The sequence below is a fragment of the Drosophila willistoni genome (assembly GCF_018902025.1).
Source record: "Drosophila willistoni isolate 14030-0811.24 chromosome 2L unlocalized genomic scaffold, UCI_dwil_1.1 Seg168, whole genome shotgun sequence".
Taxonomy (NCBI): Eukaryota; Metazoa; Arthropoda; class Insecta; order Diptera; family Drosophilidae; genus Drosophila; species Drosophila willistoni.
Window position 1 is genome coordinate 14,153,952 of NW_025814047.1, and position 22,113 is coordinate 14,176,064.

The 22,113-nt window shown below is 38.1% G+C and overlaps 1 long non-coding RNA gene across 1 annotated transcript; it reads right to left on the reverse strand.

Annotated features, from left to right (window-relative positions):
• Nucleotides 1–14,041: 14,041 nt before the first annotated feature.
• LOC124459980 lies at nt 14,042–14,710 on the reverse strand. Its single transcript, XR_006953945.1, has 2 exons — nt 14,680–14,710; nt 14,042–14,173 (listed from the first exon to the last, which is right to left on the reverse strand). It is a non-coding gene; the product is annotated as an uncharacterized LOC124459980 (long non-coding RNA).
• Nucleotides 14,711–22,113: the final 7,403 nt, after the last annotated feature.

The following is a 22,113-nucleotide window of genomic DNA, read 5'->3' on the forward strand; positions in this document are numbered from 1 at the left end:
ATGTATGGTCCTACATATGTATGGGAGCGTCACACTAAAAACATTAGTTGAGTTCCGCGCCCATTAAACATTATCCGATCGGCCCCAAATTTTGTTGTTATTTTTTTTAGACTAAGAGGAAACAAAATGCCTGTTGGATATCAAGATAGATTTTGTTATGTTGTAGTGTGCAGTTCGAATTTATAGCGATCAAAAATATGTAAGGTAGGCAACTTTGCTAAGCGAGAACAGAACTAGCAACGAAGCTCGATCATTGTCAATTGTTTTTCCGCTTTGATGGTTATAGGTAAGGAAATAGTTACCAAAAAAGTTGCAAGGGTATACAAACTTTGACGCGGTCGAAGTTAGCCCCGGCCCTCTGGTTTTGAAATAAAGTTTTCTTTATTTCTGGGTTTTAGAGCCACTCAAAGTCACAGTATCGAAACATGTATCCGCATGTGCTCGCCACTGTATATTTGTGTAGACGTTGACGCGTACAATGTCCGTCACCAGGACATAACCTGTTTCGCGGGAACCCAAGCAGAGCTGTCCACCTTTCGACCAACCGACCGCCGGGCGCAGCCGTATATCGGACGGCAAGAATCGCGTGGAGACATACAAATAAAAACAAACAATAAAGATACAATACATGTCTTCTCCTTTTCGATTTCCAGAAAGAGGAGTTATATTTCGGTTTCATTAGTTAGAAGCTCTTTATAAGCCATGTAACAGAAGCTTTTAGAACAAATCTCAGAGGTCTGATTGTAAGAGGTAGGAACTAACTTGCTACATTTTGGGCGAAAGAAATGTAGCAAGTTCGAAATGAATTAAACGTGAGCTAAAGAGTTCTAGTTTTAAAAAAACACTCAAACTCAAACACTTAAAAAGTGAGCTTTAATATGCATATTGTTTCTCTATATGACAGTTTGAGTACTTACTCCGCTGTGCTTAGTACTTAGCACGTTTTAAAGCTAACGAGTGTTTTACATGTGAGTGTCACGCTAATGAGTGGCAATTAAATCAAAATTTGAGTGCAAATTGATAATGTAAATTTACAAGCTAACAAACAATTCAACGAACTGCCTCCGCACTAAGTCTTAGAACAATCTGTAAAGCTGCAACGTCGATATGACGAATTCCATATAAACATAAATATGCTGATACGGCGTCTGAACAAGAGCCCATAGCATGACCATACGCCTTACATATTTACTTCTTATGTATTTAGCTTTAGATTCATATTCCCATTTATGTATTTAGATTTAGTTCTCTTTTATTTTCTTCAACATATTCAGTTTTTGTATAATCCTTTAACAATAAAGAAGCATAACTCCGGCACTTATCCAACATCATAACTGGCGCCCAACCGGAATTGGATTACCCTCTAAGAATCCACACCCTACCAACATGTAAGTGACTGTTCGGAAAAAATAAAGACAAATTATAATATATAAATTTGAAACCAAACAAATATAAAAACAATAATAAAAAAAATAATAATAAAAGTGGCAGCATAAAGTAATCTTGTGAATAATTTGCATTAGATTTGTAACTAATTTGCATTGGATTTATTTGCATTGAATTTAATTGTGAGTTTGAATGTGTGCGGTCATATTGTTAGATTGAATTCGCTAAGACACTGTGTTAAACAACTGCCAATGAGTTGGTCCTATAGGGACATTAAAAAAGAATCTGATAGCGACGAAGATATTATAGTACAAACTAGGCCTCAGGCACTCGATCAAACAGAAATGGATCCACAAACGTTAAAAGTTATAAAAGAGATCGCAGTCAGCACGCACAAGAACAACGCATAAGAGGCGAGATACACGACGAACTCGAACATCAGAGAAACCAAGTGAACTCATTTAGAATTGAAGCGCCCCAAGTACAGGTGTACGAAAGCGTAACAATTGACCCCAGCATTAGATGTGAGGTTAGACTCGACGCTGCGAAATCGGTGCCGAATTTTAATGGTTACCATGAAGAATATGTGTCTTGGAGACAATCAGCCATAGAGGCATATCAAGCCTACAAGGGATACTATGGGAGTGAAACACATTACCAGGCAGTGATCATTTTAAAAAATAAAGTTTGTGGTGCCGCACGCGCAGTGCTTACCTCACATAACACTGTGCAATGTTCGCTGTTCGATGCAATTATTGCTAGACTTGGAGCATGTTCGCTGCTACGTATGCTAAAGCAATTCAAGATAGGAGCCACCCAGGGGAAAATAACAAGCAAGGGAATCGCTCAATGCCCAAACAGGGAAAACATTTTGAGAAAAACCCCCATTTAACAGGAAAACAAGTCCAAAACAGACCCCAACAGGGTGAGCAGGGACCAACATCAAACAGTAAACAAATTCGAGCCCAAGACCAAGGACAACCGATGGATGTTGATCCATCAGTTTCCAAACTGAGACAGCAGACTGCTTGGGGTAAAACCCGCGGTAGCGCCACTTACGGCGAATCTCGAAAGAGACAGAACGCATCAGACCGTATGACTGGACAGAGTCGCCAGAATGTTAACAACATTTCTCAAAAAGACTCGGCCCAAGACCAACAATACGCGCGTATAGCAGAGTCCGCCGTCGCAGAGGCTAGCGATGAGAACGACTCCATACCGGACAATGATTTGCTAAATTTTTTAGAGAACTGCCGTTCGTCGCGCGACAGTTGGCTGGTAGAACACTTAAAATTCTAATCGACACTGGGGCGGCAAAGAATTATGTAAAACCCGTAAAGGAGTTAAGAAACATAACACTTGTCGACACCCCATTTACTGTGAACTCCATACATAGGTCCAGTAAAATTAAAGAAAAATGCTTCCTGAGAATTTTCGGAAAGAATGCCCCGTTTTTCATTTTAGATACCCTTGATACTTTTGATGCCATAATAGGCCCTGCTAACGCAAGCAGGGGTAACCCTAAACTTACACAGCGGTAGTATTACATATGGCAGTACGGCGGAAGCACTGCTACACCATACTTGCGATAGCGTTAATTTCACACGCATTGATGACATATTAGTTCCTGATAGCGTAAGAGAGGAATTTAAAAAGGTAATACTGAACGGGATCGGCGCATTTTCGACCTCTAACGAGGCATTGCCATATAACACTTCAGTTATTGCCACAATTCACACAATAGACAACCAAGAAGTGTACTCCAAGTCTTACCCATATCCTATAGGTTAATAACGAAATCGCTCAATTGTTAAAAGACGGCATTATAAGACCGTCTCGGTCTGCGTACAACAGTCCTGCATGGGTTGTTGACAAAAAAGGATTGGAATCAAACGGTAACAAAAACAAACGACCCGTTATTGACTTTCGAAAGTTAAACGAGCGAACCATTGCCGACCGGTACCCAATGCCAAGCATTCCAATGATTCTAGGGAATCTTGGAAATGCAAAATTTTTCACGACTCTGGACTTAAAATCTGGATACTATCAAATCTATCTAGCTGAAAAGGATCGCGCGAAAACGGCGTTCTCAGTAAACGGAGGGAAATACGAATTCTGCCGCTTACCCTTTGGTTTGAAAAATGCCGGAAGCATATTTCAGAGAGCAATCGATGATGTTCTAAGGGAACAAATCGGGAAAATATGCTACGTCTACGTAGATGACGTGTTAATATTTTCTGAAAATGAAGCCGAGCATGTCAAACACATTGACACTGTGCTTCAGCTGCTCCGCAACGCTAACATGAGGGTGTCGAAAGAAAAGACAAAATTTTTTAAAGAAAGCGTCGAATATTTGGGTTTCATCGTCTCTAGTGACGGAACAAAAACTGACCCCGAAAAGGTCAAGGCAATTCAGGAGTACCCCGAGCCAAAGAGCCTCTATGCACTAAGATCGTTTTTGGGCCTTGCTAGTTATTACAGGGTGTTTATTAAGGATTTTGCATCAATCGCAAGACCTTTAACCGACATACTGAAAGGCGAAAATGGAAAAGTAGGCAAGCACATGTCCAAAAAGGTCCCAATCGACTTTGATGAATTGCAACGTCACACCTTTGACCGCTTAAGAAACATTCTGGCATCCGAGGATGTCATACTCATATACCCGAACTTTCAAAAACCTTTCGAACTCACAACCGACGCTTCTGCCGACGGGATTGGAGCATTGTTGTCCCAGGGCGGGAGGCCAATAACAATGATATCCCGAATATTAAAGCAAAGCGAATCATTTTACGCCACTAATGAAAGGGAATTGTTGGCAATCGTGTGGGCTCGTGGAAAACTACAGAACTACCAAGCCTGTTAATCTCTTTAGAAACCAAGTAATCCTAGAAGAGGCGCGCTACAACTTGCATCGGAGACTAATTCTATTCGGCAGCAAAACTCACCATGTGATACAATTCACAGACAAGAACGATCTCCTTGAATCCTTAAAGCTTGTAGTGAGCCGAGTGAATTAGTGCGACTTTTCCCCACAACAAAGTTTTGGCATTGCAAGAACATGGTTACTGATATAACCAACAAAGATGATCAGATTCAGATAGTTAATACCGAACATAATCGCGCACATAGAGCAGCGCAAGAAAATATCAAACAAATACTCCGGGAGTATTACTTCCCAAAAATGGCCAAATTAACCAATGAAGTCGTCTTAAATTGCAAAGTCTGCACCATAGCTAAGTACGACCGTCACCCAAAAAAACAAGAACTTGGGCAAACACCTATTCCGTCTTATCCCGGCGAAATGCTGCATATCGATATATTCTCCACTGACCACAAGCTATTGTTGACCTGCGTGGACAAGTTTTCCAAATTTGCTGTTGTACAACCCTTTTTACCCCGAACAATAACGGATATTACTATCCCCATATTGCAATTAGTCAATATTTTTCCAGAAATAAAGACAATTTATTGTGACAACGAAGCATCGTTTAATTAATTCAGAGACGATTACTTCGATGTTAAAAAATCAATTCGAAATAGACGTAGTAAACGCACCTCCATTGCATAGCTGTTCAAATGGACAAGTGGAACGATTCCACAGTACATTGCTAGAGATAGCCAAATGCATGAAAAATGATAAACAACTTAATGATACGACACAAATCATAGTAAGAGCAGCAATAGAATATAATAAAATAATTCATTCAGTTACGGAAGAAAAGCCAATAGACGTTATCCATGCACAACACACTGTTTTGCGGGAAAATATTAAAGACAGAATAAACAAAGCGTTGTGCTTTGTTCAAGATCAACTCAACAGATGCAACCCAGATAGGCAAAATAGGGTATTTGACGTAGGCGACAAAGTATTTATTAAGAACAATAAAAGGTTGGGAAACAAATTATCCCCGTTGTGTTTTGAGGCACGCGTACAAGCAGACCTGGGAACTTCTGTACTTATTAAGGGGAGGGTGGTCCATAAGGACAATTTGAAGTAATTTTGATCAAGTTCCTTATTTGCTATATCAAACCACAAACTCACTATAGTCATTGTTTACATTCCCCACAGGTTAATCACCATAATACTGTCAGTCCTAGCCGCAGCAGGGGCACGCATTACCGACTACTCCAATGCGAATAACATTCCCGTGCTAGACGGCAATGTTTTAATATGGGAGCAACGCAGCTACCTAAGGCATTTGACGAACCTGACTGAATTCACGAAAATCAAAGACGATACGATAAAACTGGCTGAATTATTTCACTTGACGAACACGCGAACATTTATAGAAGTAGACATAAAACATGTTAAAAATCTTTTGTCCGCGTTAATGATACACCACAGGATAGCAAGAAGTCTAGATTTTTTGGGCACAGCGCTAAAGGTTGTGGCAGGAACGCGTGATGCGGCAGATTTGGAAAGAATTAAAATAACAGAAGCACAGTTAATTCAATCTAACAATAGACAAATAATAATTAACACAGAAACTCAAAGGCAGATTAATTTACTTACAAATACTGTTAATAAAATAATACAGTCCAGAAGTGTTGAAATTACCGATAACCCACACTTATACAAAACTTTACTAGCAAGAAATAGAATGCTAATTACAGAAATTCAAGACCTTATGCTTACTGTCACTGCAATGCGTTACCAACAATCACGCAACATTTTGCAAACTGGCTAAGCATGACACATGCGCTCGCGGACTACATTCAGGGCAATCTGCTATATGTCGCACGCAGCCCAGTCACCTGGAGCCCATTACAAGGGTTGACGAGGGGATAATTATTGTCAACACGCGTGCGAGTATCAGCGTAGAGGATGGCCCTACGTTATACGTCAACGGAACCCATCAACAATGTCGTAAGCAAGGTTCCTGGCATCCCAGCTTCCCCTTTGCTACATATAGACACGATCATGTGTAAAGTCTACCTCTGCTACAGCGAATGAATGAACTCAACCTAAACGCCACCCAGGAGTTGAATGATGATATGATATCCAACGGATCGCCCAAGGTTTGGTTCGCGATCGGAATACTTGTAAGCTTCTTGCTCTGTAGCCTCGTCGTAGCTGGTTACTGCAGGTACCAGACGAAGTCAGCTGCTAAACTGCAAAAATTCATCCAAGAGTCATGCATCACCGAGGACGGCAATGAACTTAGAAGGGGAGAAGTTAACAAACAATTCAACGAACTGCCTCCGCACTAAGTCTTAGAACAATCTGTAAAGCTGCAACGTCGATGTGACGAATTCCATATAAACATAAATATGCTGACACGGCGTCTGAACAAGAGCCCATAGCATGACCATACGCCTTACATATTTACTTCTTATGTATTTAGCTTTAGATTCATATTCCCATTTATGTATTTAGGGTTAGTTCTCTTTTATTTTCTTCAACATATTCAGTTTTTGTATAATCCTTTAACAATAAAGAAGCATAACTCCGGCACTTAGCCGAAACACAAATTATCATCTATAATATATTGCTGATCCACAAGGACGGTGATTCAGATACCTAATCGTATCTCATCCTAATCAACATAAATCAATCTATAAGCTGGATCCCACCAACTGTAACCCCTACTCCCACACTCAAGTTGACTTAGATTATGATTGGGCCTTAATGTAAATGTCCCACGATGATATGTCTCGCAAAGGCCAATGATGAAGAAGTCTGATGACGACTATCCAAGATGATTATGTAATGATGAAGAAGTCCAATGACGAATGTCCAAGATGATGATGTATGTAAGATGAAAAGCCCAATGATGACTGTGTTAAATATGTATGGAGTAACATTCAGAGAAGCGCCACAAAGAAAAAATCGTCCAATAAATCTTAGCATTGGGAAGATATAAAAAATGGCTACAGATCCCAGTTCAGCATTGCTGGAGTCGGTGCGGCGCAGGTGCCAACCGGCTATTGCCAATAATTGGTTCAGGACTAAGTATTAAGTCCTAAGAACCAAAGGTGACTTGAATTTAAAGTTTCAAATAATTTGGAATCGACAGATTTTAATTGTTAGTTGTCACTACAATTTTAATGAGCAGCTCCAAATGCCCTTCCTTCAGTATCTTGCTTGTTTCTGAAAATGGGGGACTCTGCGTTTTATAAATTCTTATTATTAAACACTTTTACTTGCAGATTAAAAAAAAACTGTTTTTACATGTATGTATAAATGTCTATATACATATGTATTGCTATGCAATTGGACTTTTGGACAATCAGAATTTGGAAGAATGTAAAAACAATTCACTTCATAAACACAAAAAGGATTGGGAAATACCATGTAACCTTTGGGACAGGTCAGGTATGTACATACAAGTATACAAAAGTGTGTAGGCCGCTATGAAAGTGCGGGAAACCTCACACTTTTATAAGTATGTAATGGGATATAATGTGAATGAGATTTTTAATAAGAAATGTTGTACTTATTAGGAATTCCGCCGATGCAAGCTGGAGGAGCGGAGGGATATCTGGCTCGAAGGACAAATGTTCGTGGAGGGGCGGAAGGATCCAAATAAAAATACAAATAGTTGGCGGGTGCCAATTTCTTCTGGTCTGGTGAGCTGGTAATTAATTAAAAACGCGTGGGAACTCTGTTTAAAACTATGATTTTTATTTACAGAACAATCTCACACACGAAAAAGTTCGATTGAAAGTAAACTGGATTTTAGTAGCAAGTGAAAAAATGTGCGGGTATTCGGGGGAAAATCTCGTACTAGATTCACTACGGCGATTTACAGGGAAACTCCTCGTCACTCTCCTCAGTATGACCGCATTCTGTTTTGGGAAAAAACCCTACCCCTCACTCTCTGCTGTTCAGACGGTGGCGTGAACAGTTATAACCAGAGGGCCGGGGCTAACTTCGACCGCGTCAAAGTTTGTATACCCTTGCAACGTTTTTGGTAACTCTTTCCTTACCTATAGCTATCAAAGTGGAAAAACGTTTTATCTAAAAAGGCTAATGTTTGCGAAAGAACGGCTTACAATCTTACCATAGGAAATAACGAAGATATTGATCAAAGTCACTGTTTTCCACCGATCGTTCCTATGGGAGCTATATGATAGAGTCACCCGATCAAATTTGGCATAGTCATTTATATGTAGAATAAACTCACCAATATTAAATTTCATGACAATAGCTTAGAAAATAACGAAGTTATTTAGAAAAGTCACTGTCGTGACTTTGGCGTTTGTATGGGCTATATGATATAGTGGTCCGATCCGGCTGAATCCGAGATATACAACCCCTGCAGTATATACAAGCCTACGTGGAAAATTTCAAAATTTCTGTAGCTCTAACAGTCTAGGAGGAGTTTGCGTTGATCCAGACGGACGGACAGACGGACGGACATAGCTATATGAACTCGTCTCGTTATGCTGATCAAAAATATATATACTTTATATGGTCGGAGATGTATCCTTCTATGCGTTGCACACTTCTGACCAAAATTAATATACCTTTTTGCAAGGGTATAAAAACAGTAGACTGCACTGCTCATGTAAAAAATAAAATCAAATCATCAAATATTGATTTAAAATTGACAAATCGTTATTGATAATTGTCATAACTTTGTGCGCATATATTTTTTACAAAGCATATCTCTTACAAAATAAATGTGTAACAAAGAGGGCCTTAAGCCAAGTTAATAATCTAGATAAGATCTAATACAATTTGCACACGGGCAATTGTCATAACAATTAAAATTTTATTAAAATAAATAAATTTTATTAAGTTTTGGACTTAATTATTCTAAAATGACCACACTTGACAAATATTTTGAGAAAATTTATGATAGTCACGCTAGCATGGTCAATTACTTAATTGAGGTTTTTAAGAGTAAGCAAAGTCACTCACAAACTAGCACTTTTACAGTCAAAGGAGTCACCAGAGGGCAAATGAGTTTCATCCTTACAGCACCATATGTATGCTGTTATATGAATGCATTTCTATTTGATGGATGAAATACAACAAAAATCAGAATAAAAAAAGTTTACAATACAGATATAATACATGAAAGATTTTAATTCAATTCAAATTTGTTCCCTCAACTAGCTAGTCCATAAAAGTAGCATACAGCAGATTAATTACTAGAGAAAAAACGTGCCTGAGGGGATTCACGAACTTGGGTCAAACATTCCTATATAGAAGACTAGGATGAAAATGGAGAAATAATAATTAAAACGAACTGGTCAAAAATATCAAAATTATTGATCAAGTTACGTTCAAATTTAATAGGTATCAGCTAGATATATTTATACCGACAATTCTGAATACACCTTTAGCAATAGATCCTAAGGAAGAACAGGAATAAGTAGATAAGCTAGACTTAGACTTAGTGTAAGACGAAGACGAAGAGATCAAGATTCTAAATCAAATATAAAAAAAAAAAGATCTAAACGATCTATCAATTTCTGTGCTAATAACATTATCGGAACAAGATAATGAAACAGAATGGGAAGAAGAATTATACTCAAACACAAGTATAATTGACATAAAAGAAATCATAATGACAGACACATATGCCCAAATGGCATACATAAAAGACATTTCAAATGCCATTCCAGAATTTAATGGACATCGACATATGTAGGTATACCATACACCAGTAAAACAAATATTTCAAATTTATTATAACAAATGCATTTACATATTTTTAAAAAATTCTGGTTGGATGCATATCTTAGTATCTCGCTTACTCAAGCATACGAGCACCCTAGCGCCCCACCAGCCAACGGCCAACTCCGGATGCCGGATATTAGCATAAAATTTAAGTGTGCCAAATTTTCTTGCAAAAGGTAAAAAATTACGGGAGATAATCGAGTTTTTTCAAATTATGGGGGCGGAAAGGGTCGTGGCAAAAGTTTAAAACAAACTCGATAACTGTACATACTAGACGAGACTACGTACCAACCTTGGTGGCTCTAGCTCTTAGATCTAGGGATCTAGGTGTTCATACGGACGGACGGACATGACTAGATCGTCTAGGCTACTGATGCTGATCAAGAATATATATACCATATACTTTACTCGGAAAAGCTTCCTTCTACATGTTGCATATATTTTGGCGGCCTAGATATACCATTTCACCCTATGGGTGTAAGGTATAAAAATTACATTTTCGAACACTTAAAAGAGCTTTAAAGTCAGTAAATTTAACATAAGTCACATTCGAAGAGATAGCTGTTGAGGTCATAAAATCAAAAATGATTGGATCAACACAATACAAAGTCCAAGATGGGATGACAATCGAGAACAAAAAATTGCAGGATACTATAGTTGGTGAAACATCCGATGTAGTAACAACTTGTCAAAAATTATACAGAGAGAAAAAACGGCCGAAAAGTTCACTACAGAAATCGACAATTTACGAAAACTCTTGGAGGCATCGTATATTAACTAAGGGCTCTCGGCAGAAGATGCTGATAAATTCAGTACTAAAAGAGACCTCAACACAATGGTTAAAAATTGTGAGAAAATTGTAAAGAGAAAATAACAATAGAGAAAATAATCACCAAAATGGAAGATATAACTCTAATAAAATACTTCGGGAAACTCCCAGCAGCCTTCAAATACTCGCCAACAAGAAGGCATGAAGCTTTGGAAAAATTCAAATTAAAATTAAAAACTTAATTAGTTGCCCTTACCCACTTTTCAACGGGATTCCCCAAGGATGAACAACTTCGGTCATTCTTTTCCTTATTGCTTACAATAAACTAGCAAAAAAATTAAATTCGATGCCTATGCCGATTTCTTCCTAATTATCTCCGTCAATAAACAAAAAAACCAAACTTTCAACCTGGACACCCTTTTCTTTAACATTCAGTGTTGGTTTGTTAAAAGTGTAGAACTACAACGTTTGGTTGCTTAGATGAGAGTGAGCTCAATTTTATTATACATGAGCTTAACTAGTGTTGCCACATGTACAGGGCAGACAGATACAACACAGAATTGCCATATCAACATTCATGAATGGTGTTCATACTCAGAAGAAGTATTATCACTAGAAAATGTCAACATATTCATATTTTCCACAAAGAAAACTGCGTTTGCATATGCAACCATATCCAAATACCCCTAGTCTTTGACCTTAAAATCTTAGGATTAACAATAAACAACAAATACATATGGGACTCACACAAAAATCACATCCTACCAACACTAAACAACAAACTCAATAACATTAAACGCCTAGCAAGTCCCAAATTCAATTGCAACACATACACATACTGATCAACATTGTAGTGAACGCGTAGTGAATGGTGTATCGTGGATTGACACTAAAGCAGTTCGGGGCACGAGAAAACTGTAGGCTGGCGTAACCCTATTATCCGGCTCCTTAGAAGAATAGTTCGAAGGATGGGGTGGGGTTCTTGTCTAGTCATATCATACTTCACAATTAAACAAAAATAAAGTGCACTATCGAACATGCTAAAGAAAATTGATCAAAATAAGTATGAGGGTTATCGCTTTCTGTAATCTAATCTCCATTACGAGATTGAATGCGGTCTAAAAACCCATATTATAATTAATTGTACTTATTAATTCATTTATAACTCTTAATCAGTCCTTCCTTGCGCTGATCGATGGGCCGAATGCCTTGAAGCTGTGAAGTTAAGCGGTTATCATATGTTGACACTCCTAAGTAAAGAAAACTTTTTTAGTATGGATATTGATACGATCTTGCCGATTTACATAAAAATTAATTCATTTAAAAAAAAGAAAATAAGAAAATTAAATTGAACTTAAATAAATATTTATACATATGTATAGTTCGGCCAAAAATAAAATGTCCTTAAGTCTTCAGCTAGACTATTATTTATAAGCGCGGTTTGCACACGGCACTAACTATGTTGAGAAAGCTTTAACGGCGTATTCGTATGATTACGATGTTTGCACATGCGTTTTTATGCTGCAGTGGGTGAAAGAGGGTGGCAAAAATAATCCGTTTTGCGCTAATCGCCTATGTGACAATGATCGAGCTTCGTTGCTAGTTCTGTTCTCGCTTAGCAAAGTTTCCTACCTTACATATTTTTGATCGCTATAAATTCGAACTGCACACTACAACATAACAAAATCTATCTTGATATCCAACAGGCATTTTGTTTCCTCTTAGTCTAAAAAAAATAACAACAAAATTTGGGGCCGATCGGATAATGTTTAATGGGCGCGGAACTCAACTAATGTTTTTAGTGTGACGCTCCCATACATATGTAGGACCATACAAATATCATAATAGTGAGCGAGATGGCATGCTATGAAATTAAGTATTAGTACATTGTTAACACTGTTGATGTTATTTTACAAAAAGAAAGAAAGAATAGAAACAAATTTTTCTTATTTATGGTTTAACCTCATAATTTTAGTATTATGACTGATGACTTTTTTTTACAATGGAGTATTTTGAACGCATCGCAGTGCTAGTTAGCAACAATGATACATTAAAGTTGCTAGGTGCACCAAAAGTGGAATCTGCAATTCGCAAAATTATTGCTGAGACAGTTTTTGACAGGCTAGTTAAATGGGTTATAGTCGGTCAAGTCAATGGCTTGTCAATGGCTTGTCTATGACACCACGGCTGCAAATACAGCCAGTTCCTCAGGAGCAGCAGTTCTATTGGAAAAAAAAAGTCTGAATGCAGTCTTATAATCCTAGCGTGCCGCCACCATATGTAAAAAGGAAGAAAATGGATTGCGTGATGTCTGCATTTTCTTATTCAAAATGTACATTAGAGCATGGTTTAAGTTTAAAAACTATTGAAGATGATTTCCATGATCCGAACCATATATAAAGTTGTTGTAAATAGAGAAAAATAAGCAATCATTCATGGTACCTTGCCGAAGATATAATAGCTGTGGCGTTCTTTGATTTAAATATCTCCTCCGATGAAAAAATGAGAATGGTTATCAATCTTTAGTCAAAGGAACCAAATGTTAAACTAAAAAGTATTATTATTCTTTAGCGGGATAATGCACCCAACCATACAATAAAACTCACAAAAGCTCATTTAAAAGTCTCTCAAATTTTTATTTCAGACTGGTCAACAAGCAGACTAGACCCAAATCCGATAAAAAAAATCTTTTAGGTATCTTGTATCAACGGCAAAGCAATTTGCAAATTTAAAGGGCTATTAAGAAGCCATTTTCCAATAATCGGAAAAATTTTACATCCATATGCTTCAAAATAAGCTTAAGTGGCAGCTCGTATATTGGAATTGGTAAAAAACAGAAGAGAGGTCTATTCAATCGTTTAAAGTTGTTTTAGTTGTACAATCTACATATATATATTATTTAATTTGCAAAAGCGTAAAAAACAACGAAGTTATTAAGAATGTGATTGCTCGTGACGTTGCCGTAGGTCAGAGAAATACAATCAGTGCAGAATACACAAGCCTTTATGCAACATTGCAACTTTGTAGCTTCAACGGTCTAGGAGGAGGTTTGCAATGATCCAGACGTATGGACAGACGCACATGGCTTTATGAACTCGGATGTCATGTTGATCAAGAATATATATATATATTTTGATGGTCGGAGCTGCTGCCTTTTATGCGTTGCCCATTTAAGCAGCTGCACCTCGAATCGCACTTTAACTCAGGGGCTAAATGGTTGAATGTTATGCCACCACTAAACTAAAGAATAATGGTCAATTTTGCAAATTTGCAAATTTATTCCAAATAGATATAATACATTACAAATAAAACAATTTTTCCGTTAAGATATCCGCAACGTTCCTCTGAATACTTTGTCCAATCAAATAGGCCATTTTATGGGCATACTGAAATACAAAAACAATATTTTATTACTTTGTGTGATATCTAACATAAAATATTACAACAAACAGAAGTTTCAGATTTTATTTTATACGAAGAGTGGTAACGTAGTGGCTGCCTTGATCCTTTTGGTCTTTTCCTTCAGGACGATAATCGCTCGCTCGTCCCAATAAAGGTTTATGACCCGTCAAATAACTCTGCGACACTCAAATAAGCTAAGTTATGTTTGATATTTTAGATTTAAAATCATTTTTCGTTTCCCTTTTTCACTAATATCCAGGATACTTTTTTCAATTACTATTCCCATCCGCCTGGTCGTGCTCTTAATCTTAATTGTGGGTCTATGTCAAAGAAACATGGAAGGAGGTTTTGATGGAGACCTGCCAAGCTTTGATTAAGAGTATTCCCAACAGTATGAAAAAAGTCATAGTAAAACCAGAGTGCCGGGGCTAACTTCGACCGCGTCAAAGTTTGTATACCCTTACAACTTTTTTGGTAAATCTTTCCTTACCTGTAGCCATCAAAGTGGAAAAACGTTTTATCTTAAAAGGCTTTTGTTTGCGAAAAAACGGCCAACAATAGGAAATTACGAAGATATTGATCAAAGTCACTGTTTTCCACCGATCGTTCCTATGGGAGCTATATGATATAGTTACCCGATACTTACCAAATTCGGCACAGTCATTAACAGATATATTAAACTAACAAGTGTTTTATTTGAAAGCAATCGCGTTAAAAGTAACGAAGTTATTTACAAAAGTCACTCTTTTTGACCGATCATTCCTGTGGGAGCTATATGATATGGTCACCCGATCTTGATCATATTCGGCATAGTCGTTCATAGGCGTAATAAACTCTCTAATATAAATTTCACGACAATAGCTCAGAAAATAACGAAGTTTTTAAGAAAAGTCACTGTTCGTGACATTGCCGTTTGTATGGGAGCTGTATGATATAGTGGTCCGATCCGGCTGAATCCAACGTTATTTCCTATGCTAAGATTGTAGGCCGTTCTTTCGAAACATTAGCCTTTTTAGCTTAAACGTTTTTCCGCTTTGATGGTTATAGGTAAGGAAAGAGTTACCAAAAAAGTTGCAAGGGTATACAAACTTTGACGCGGTCGAAGTTAGCCCCGGCCCTCTGGTTTTGAAATAAAGTTTTCTTTATTCCTGGGTTTTAGAGCCACTCAAAGTCACAGTATCGAAACATGTATCCGCATGTGCTCGCCACTGTATATTTGTGTAGACGTTGACGCGTACAATGTCCGTCACCAGGACATAACCTGTTTCGCGGGAACCCAAGCAGAGCTGTCCACCTTTCGACCAACCGACCGCCGGGCGCAGCCGTATATCGGACGGCAAGAATCGCGTGGAGACATACAAATAAAAACAAACAATAAAAATACAATACATGTCTTCTTCTTTTCGATTTCCAGAAAGAGGAGTTATATTTCGGTTTCATTAGTTAGAAGCTCTTTATGAGCCATGTAACAGAAGCTTTTAGAACAAATCTCAGAGGTCTGATTGTAAGAAATAGGAACTAATTTGCTACATTTTGGGCGAAAGAAATGTAGCAAGTTAGAAATGAATTAAACGTGAGCTAACGAGTTCTAGTTTTAAAAAAACACTCAAACTCAAACACTTAAAAAGTGAGCTTTAATATGCATATTGTTTCTCTATATGACAGTTTGAGTGCTTACTACGTTTTAAAGCTAACGAGTGTTTTACATGTGAGTGTCACGCTAATGAGTGGCAATTAAATCAAAATTTGAGTGCAAATTGATAATGTAAATTTACAAGCTAACAAACAATTCAACGAACTGCCTCCGCACTAAGTCTTAGAACAATCTGTAAAGCTGCAACGTCGATGTGACGAATTCCATATAAACATAAATATGCTGACACGGCGTCTGAACAAGAGCCCATAGCATGACCATACGCCTTACATATTTACTTCTTATGTATTTAGCTTTAGATTCATATTCCCATTTATGTATTTAGGGTTAGTTCTCTTTTATTTTCTTCAACATATTCAGTTTTTGTATAATCCTTTAACAATAAAGAAGCATAACTCCGGCACTTAGCCGAAACACAATTTATCATCTATAATATATTGCTGATCCACAAGGACGGTGATTCAGATACCTAATCGTATCTCATCCTAATCAACATAAATCAATCCATTAGCTGGATCCCACCAACGGCAACCCGTAACAGGAACCAGTGGACATATCCAACATCATAACTGGCGCCCAACCGGAATTGGATTACCCTCTAAGAATCCACACCCTACCAACATGTAAGTGACTGTTCGGAAAAAATAAAGACAAATTATAATATATAAATTTGAAACCAAACAAATATAAAAACAATAATAATAAAAGTGGCAGCATAAAGTAATCTTGTGAATAATTTGCATTAGATTTGTAACTAATTTGCATTGGATTTATTTGCATTGAATTTAATTGTGAGTTTGAATGTGTGCGGTCATATTGTTAGATTGAATTCGCTAAGACACTGTGTTAAACAACTGCCAATGAGTTGGTCCTATAGGGACATTAAAAAAGAATCTGATAGCGACGAAGATATTATAGTACAATCTAGGCCTCAGGCACTCGATCAAACAGAAATGGATCCACAAACGTTAAAAGTTATAATAGAGATCGCAGTCAGCACGCACAAGAACAACGCATAAGAGGCGAGATACACGACGAACTCGAACATCAGAGAAACCAAGTGAACGACTCCATACCGGACAATGATTTGCTAAATTTTTTAGAGAACGCTCCCAACTGCCGTTCGTCGAGCGACATTTGGCTGGTAGAACACTAAAAATTTTAATCGACACTGGGGCGGCAAAGAATTATGTAAAACCCGTAAAGGAGTTAAGAAACATAACACTTGTCGACACCCCATTTACTGTGAACTCCATACATAGGTCCAGTAAAATTAAAGAAAAATGCTTCCTGAGAATTTTCGGAAAGAATGCCCCGTTTTTCATTTTAGATACCCTTGATACTTTTGATGCCATAATAGGCCCTGCTAACGCAAGCAGGGGTAACCCTAAACTTACACAGCGGTAGTATTACATATGGCAGTACGGCGGAAGCACTGCAACACCAAACTTTACCATTGCCGACCGATCATTTTTCTGAAAATGGAGCCGAGCATGTCAAACACATTGACACTGTGCTTCAGCTGCTCTACAACGCTAACATGAGAGTGTCGAAAGAAAAGACCAAATTTTTCAAAGAAAGCGTCGAATATTTTGGTTTCATCGTCTCTAGTGACGGAACAAAAACTGACCCCGAAAAGGTCAAGGCAATTCAGGAGTACCCCGAGCCAAAGAGCCTCTATGCACTAAGATCGTTTTTGGGCCTTGCTAGTTATTACAGGGTGTTTATTAAGGATTTTGCATCAATCGCAAGACCTTTAACCGACATACTGAAAGGCGAAAATGGAAAAGTAGGCAAGCACATGTCCAAAAAGGTCCCAATCGACTTTGATGAATTGCAACGTCACACCTTTGACCGCTTAAGAAACATTCTGGCATCCGAGGATGTCATACTCATGTACCCGAACTTTCAAAAACCTTTCGACCTCACAACCGACGCTTCTGCCGACGGGATTGGAGCATTGTTGTCCCAGGGCGGGAGGCCAATAACAATGATATCCCGAATATTAAAGCAAAGTGAATCATTTTACGCCACTAATGAAAGGGAATTGTTGGCAATCGTGTGGGCTCTTGGAAAACTACAGAACTACCTGTATGGAACCAGAGAGTTGCACATTTTTACAGATCACCAACCGCTCACATTTTCCGTGTCACAAAAAAACACAAATGCGAGAATTAAAAAGTGGATGGCTTTTATTGAAGAACGTATCGCTCAAATTCATTACAATTCAGGGAAAGAAAACCTAGTGCCTTATCAAGGCAAAATGTAAATGCCCTACAAGATGAAATTCAATCATGTGCTGCCACCGTCCACAGTGAGCTTTCCTTGACCTACACAATCGAGACAACAGACAAGCCTGTTAATCTCTTTAGAAACCAAGTAATCCTAGAAGAGGCGCGCTACAACTTGCATCGGAGACTAATTCTATTCGGCAGCAAAACTCGCCATGTGATACAATTCACAGACAAGAACGATCTCCTTGAATCCTTAAAGCTTGTAGTGAGCCGAGTGAATTAGTGCGACTTTTCCCCACAACAAAGTTTTGGCATTGCAAGAACATGGTTACTGATATAACCAACAAAGATGATCAGATTCAGATAGTTAATACCGAACATAATCGCGCACATAGAGCAGCGCAAGAAAATATCAAACAAATACTCCGGGAGTATTACTTCCCAAAAATGGCCAAATTAACCAATGAAGTCGTCTTAAATTGCAAAGTCTGCACCATAGCTAAGTACGACCGTCACCCAAAACAACAAGAACTTGGGCAAACACCTATTCCGTCTTATCCCGGCGAAATGCTGCATATCGATATATTCTCCACTGACCACAAGCTATTCTTGACCTGCGTGGACAAGTTTTCCAAATTTGCTGTTGTACAACCCTTATTATCCCGAACAATAACGGATATTACTATCCCCATATTGCAATTAGACAATATTTTTCCAGAAATAAAGACAATTTATTGTGACAACGAAGCATCGTTTAATTAATTCAGAGACGATTACTTCGATGTTAAAAAATCAATTCGAAATAGACGTAGTAAACGCACCTCCATTGCATTCCTGTTCGAATGGACAAGTGGAACGATTCCACAGTACATTGCTAGAGATAGCCAAATGCATGAAAAATGATAAACAACTTAATGATACGACACAGATCATAGTAAGAGCAGCAATAGAATATAATAAAATAATTCATTCAGTTACGGAAGAAAAGCCAATAGACGTTATCCATACACAACACACTGTTTTGCGGGAAAATATTAAAGACAGAATAAACAAAGCACAACAAGATCAACTCAACAGATGCAACCCAGATAGGCAAAATAGGGTATTTGACGTAGGCGACAAAGTATTTATTAAGAACAATAAAAGGTTGGGAAACAAATTATCCCCGTTGTGTTTTGAGGCACGCGTACAAGCAGACCTGGGAACTTCTGTACTTATTAAGGGGAGGGTGGTCCATAAGGACAATTTGAAGTAGTTTTGATCAAGTTCTTTATTTGCTATATCAAACCACAAACTCACTATAGTCATTGTTTACATTCCCCACAGGTTAATCACCATAATACTGTCAGTCCTAGCCGCAGCAGGGGCACGCATTACCGACTACTCCAATGCGAATAACATTCCCGTGCTAGACGGCAATGTTTTAATATGGGAGCAACGCAGCTACCTAAGGCATTCGACGAACCTGACTGAATTCACGAAAATCATAGACGATACGATAAAACTGGCCGAATTATTTCACTTGACGAACACGCGAACATTTATAGAAGTAGACATAAAACATGTTAAAAATCTTTTGTCCGCGTTAATGATACACCACAGGATAGCAAGAAGTCTAGATTTTTTGGGCACAGCGCTAAAGGTTGTGGCAGGAACGCCTGATGCGGCAGATTTGGAAAGAATTAAAATAACAGAAGCACAGTTAATTCAATCTAACAATAGACAAATAATAATTAACACAGAAACTCAAAGGCAGATTAATTTACTTACAAATACTGTTAATAAACAAAACAAAACAAAACTTTACTAGCAAGAAATAGAATGCTAATTACAGAAATTCAAGACCTTATGCTTACTGTCACTGCAATGCGTTACCAACAATCACGCAACATTTTGCAAACTGGCTAAGCATGACACATGCGCTCGCGGACTACATTCAGGGCAATCTGCTATATGTCGCACGCAGCCCAGTCACCTGGAGCCCATTACAAGGGTTGACGAGGGGATAATTATTGTCAACACGCGTGCGAGTATCAGCGTAGAGGATGGCCCTACGTTATACGTCAACGGAACCCATCAACAATGTCGTAAGCAAGGTTCCTGGCATCCTAGCTTCCCCTTTGCTACATATAGACACGATCATGTGTAAAGTCTACCTCTGCTACAGCGAATGAATGAACTCAACCTAAACGCCACCCAGGAGTTGAATGATGATATGATATCCAACGGATCGCCCAAGGTTTGGTTCGCGATCGGAATACTTGTAAGCTTCTTGCTCTGTAGCCTCGTCGTAGCTGGTTACTGCAGGTACCAGACGAAGTCAGCTGCTAAACTGCAAAAATTCATCCAAGAGTCATGCATCACCGAGGACGGCAATGAACTTAGAAGGGGAGAAGTTAACAAACAATTCAACGAACTGCCTCCGCACTAAGTCTTGGAACAATCTGTGCAGCTGCAACGTCGATGTGACGAATTCCATATAAACATAAATATGCTGACACGGCGTCTAAACAAGAGCCCATAGCATGACCATACGCCTTACATATTTACTTCTTATGTATTTAGCTTTAGATTCATGTTCCCATTTATGTACTTAGGGTTAGTTCTCTTTTATTTTCTTCAACATATTCAGTTTTTGTATAATCCTTTAACAATAAAGAAGCATAACTCCGGCACTTAGCTGAAACACAATTTATCATCTATAATATATTGCTGATCCACAAGGACGGTGATTCAGATACCTAATCGTATCTCATCCTAATCAACATAAATCAATCCATAAGCTGGATCCCACCAACTGTAACCCCTACTCCCACACTCAAGTTGACTTAGATTATGATTGGGCCTTAATGTAAATGTCCCACGATGATATGTCTCGCAAAGGCCAATGATGAAGAAGTCTGATGACGACTATCCAAGATGATTATGTAATGATGAAGAAGTCCAATGATGAATGTCCAAGATGATGATGTATGTAAGATGAAAAGCCCAATGATGACTGTCCAAGATGATGTAACGATGAATGCAATCAAATCAACGCATTAACGACTTTATATAGTTTTTAAGTTTTTATGTTGAGACTTGCGAAGTGCAAGGTACTGTCAAGCTCTCCTACATCATATGGAATCTGCACATAAAATGGACATATCACCGGTCTAACGACCCAAAACCTAGGAGCAAGCTCAAAAAATTTGTTATCAATTCGAAAGAATAGATGTTATGCCAGGGCCAGCTCAGTCGTCGGATTGGTAACCCATTAAATATGTATGGAGAAACATTCAGAGAAGCGCCACAAAGAAAAAACCGTCCAATAAAGCTTAGCATTGGGAAGATATAAAAAATGGCTACAGATCCCAGTTCAGCATTGCTGGAGTCGGTGCGGCGCAGGTGCCAACCGGCTATTGCCAATAATTGGTTCAGGACTAAGTATTAAGTCCTAAGAACCAAAGGTGACTTGAATTTAAAGTTTCAAATAATTTGGAATCGACAGATTTTAATTGTTAGTTGTCACTACAATTTTAATGAGCAGCTCAAAATGCCCTTCCTTCAGTATCTTGCTCGTTTCTGAAAATGGGGGACTCTGCGTTTTTTTAATTCTTATTATTAAACACTTTTACTTGCAGATTAAAAAAAAACTGTTTTTACATGTATGTATAAATGTCTATATACATATGTATTGCTATGCAATTGGACTTTTGGACAATCAGAATTTGGAAGAATGTAAAAAAAATTCACTTCATAAACACAAAAAGGATTGGGAAATACCATGTAACCTTTGGGACAGGTCAGGTATGTACATACAAGTATACAAAAGTGTGTAGGCCGCTATGAAAGTGCGGGAAACCTCACACTTTTATAAGTATGTAATGGGATATAATGTGAATGAGATTTTTAATAAGAAATGTTGTACTTATTAGGAATTCCGCCGATGCAAGCTGGAGGAGCGGAGGGATATCCAGCTCGAAGGACAAATGTTCGTGGAGGGGCGGAAGGATCCAAATAAAAATACAAATAGTTGGCGGGTGCCAATTTCTTC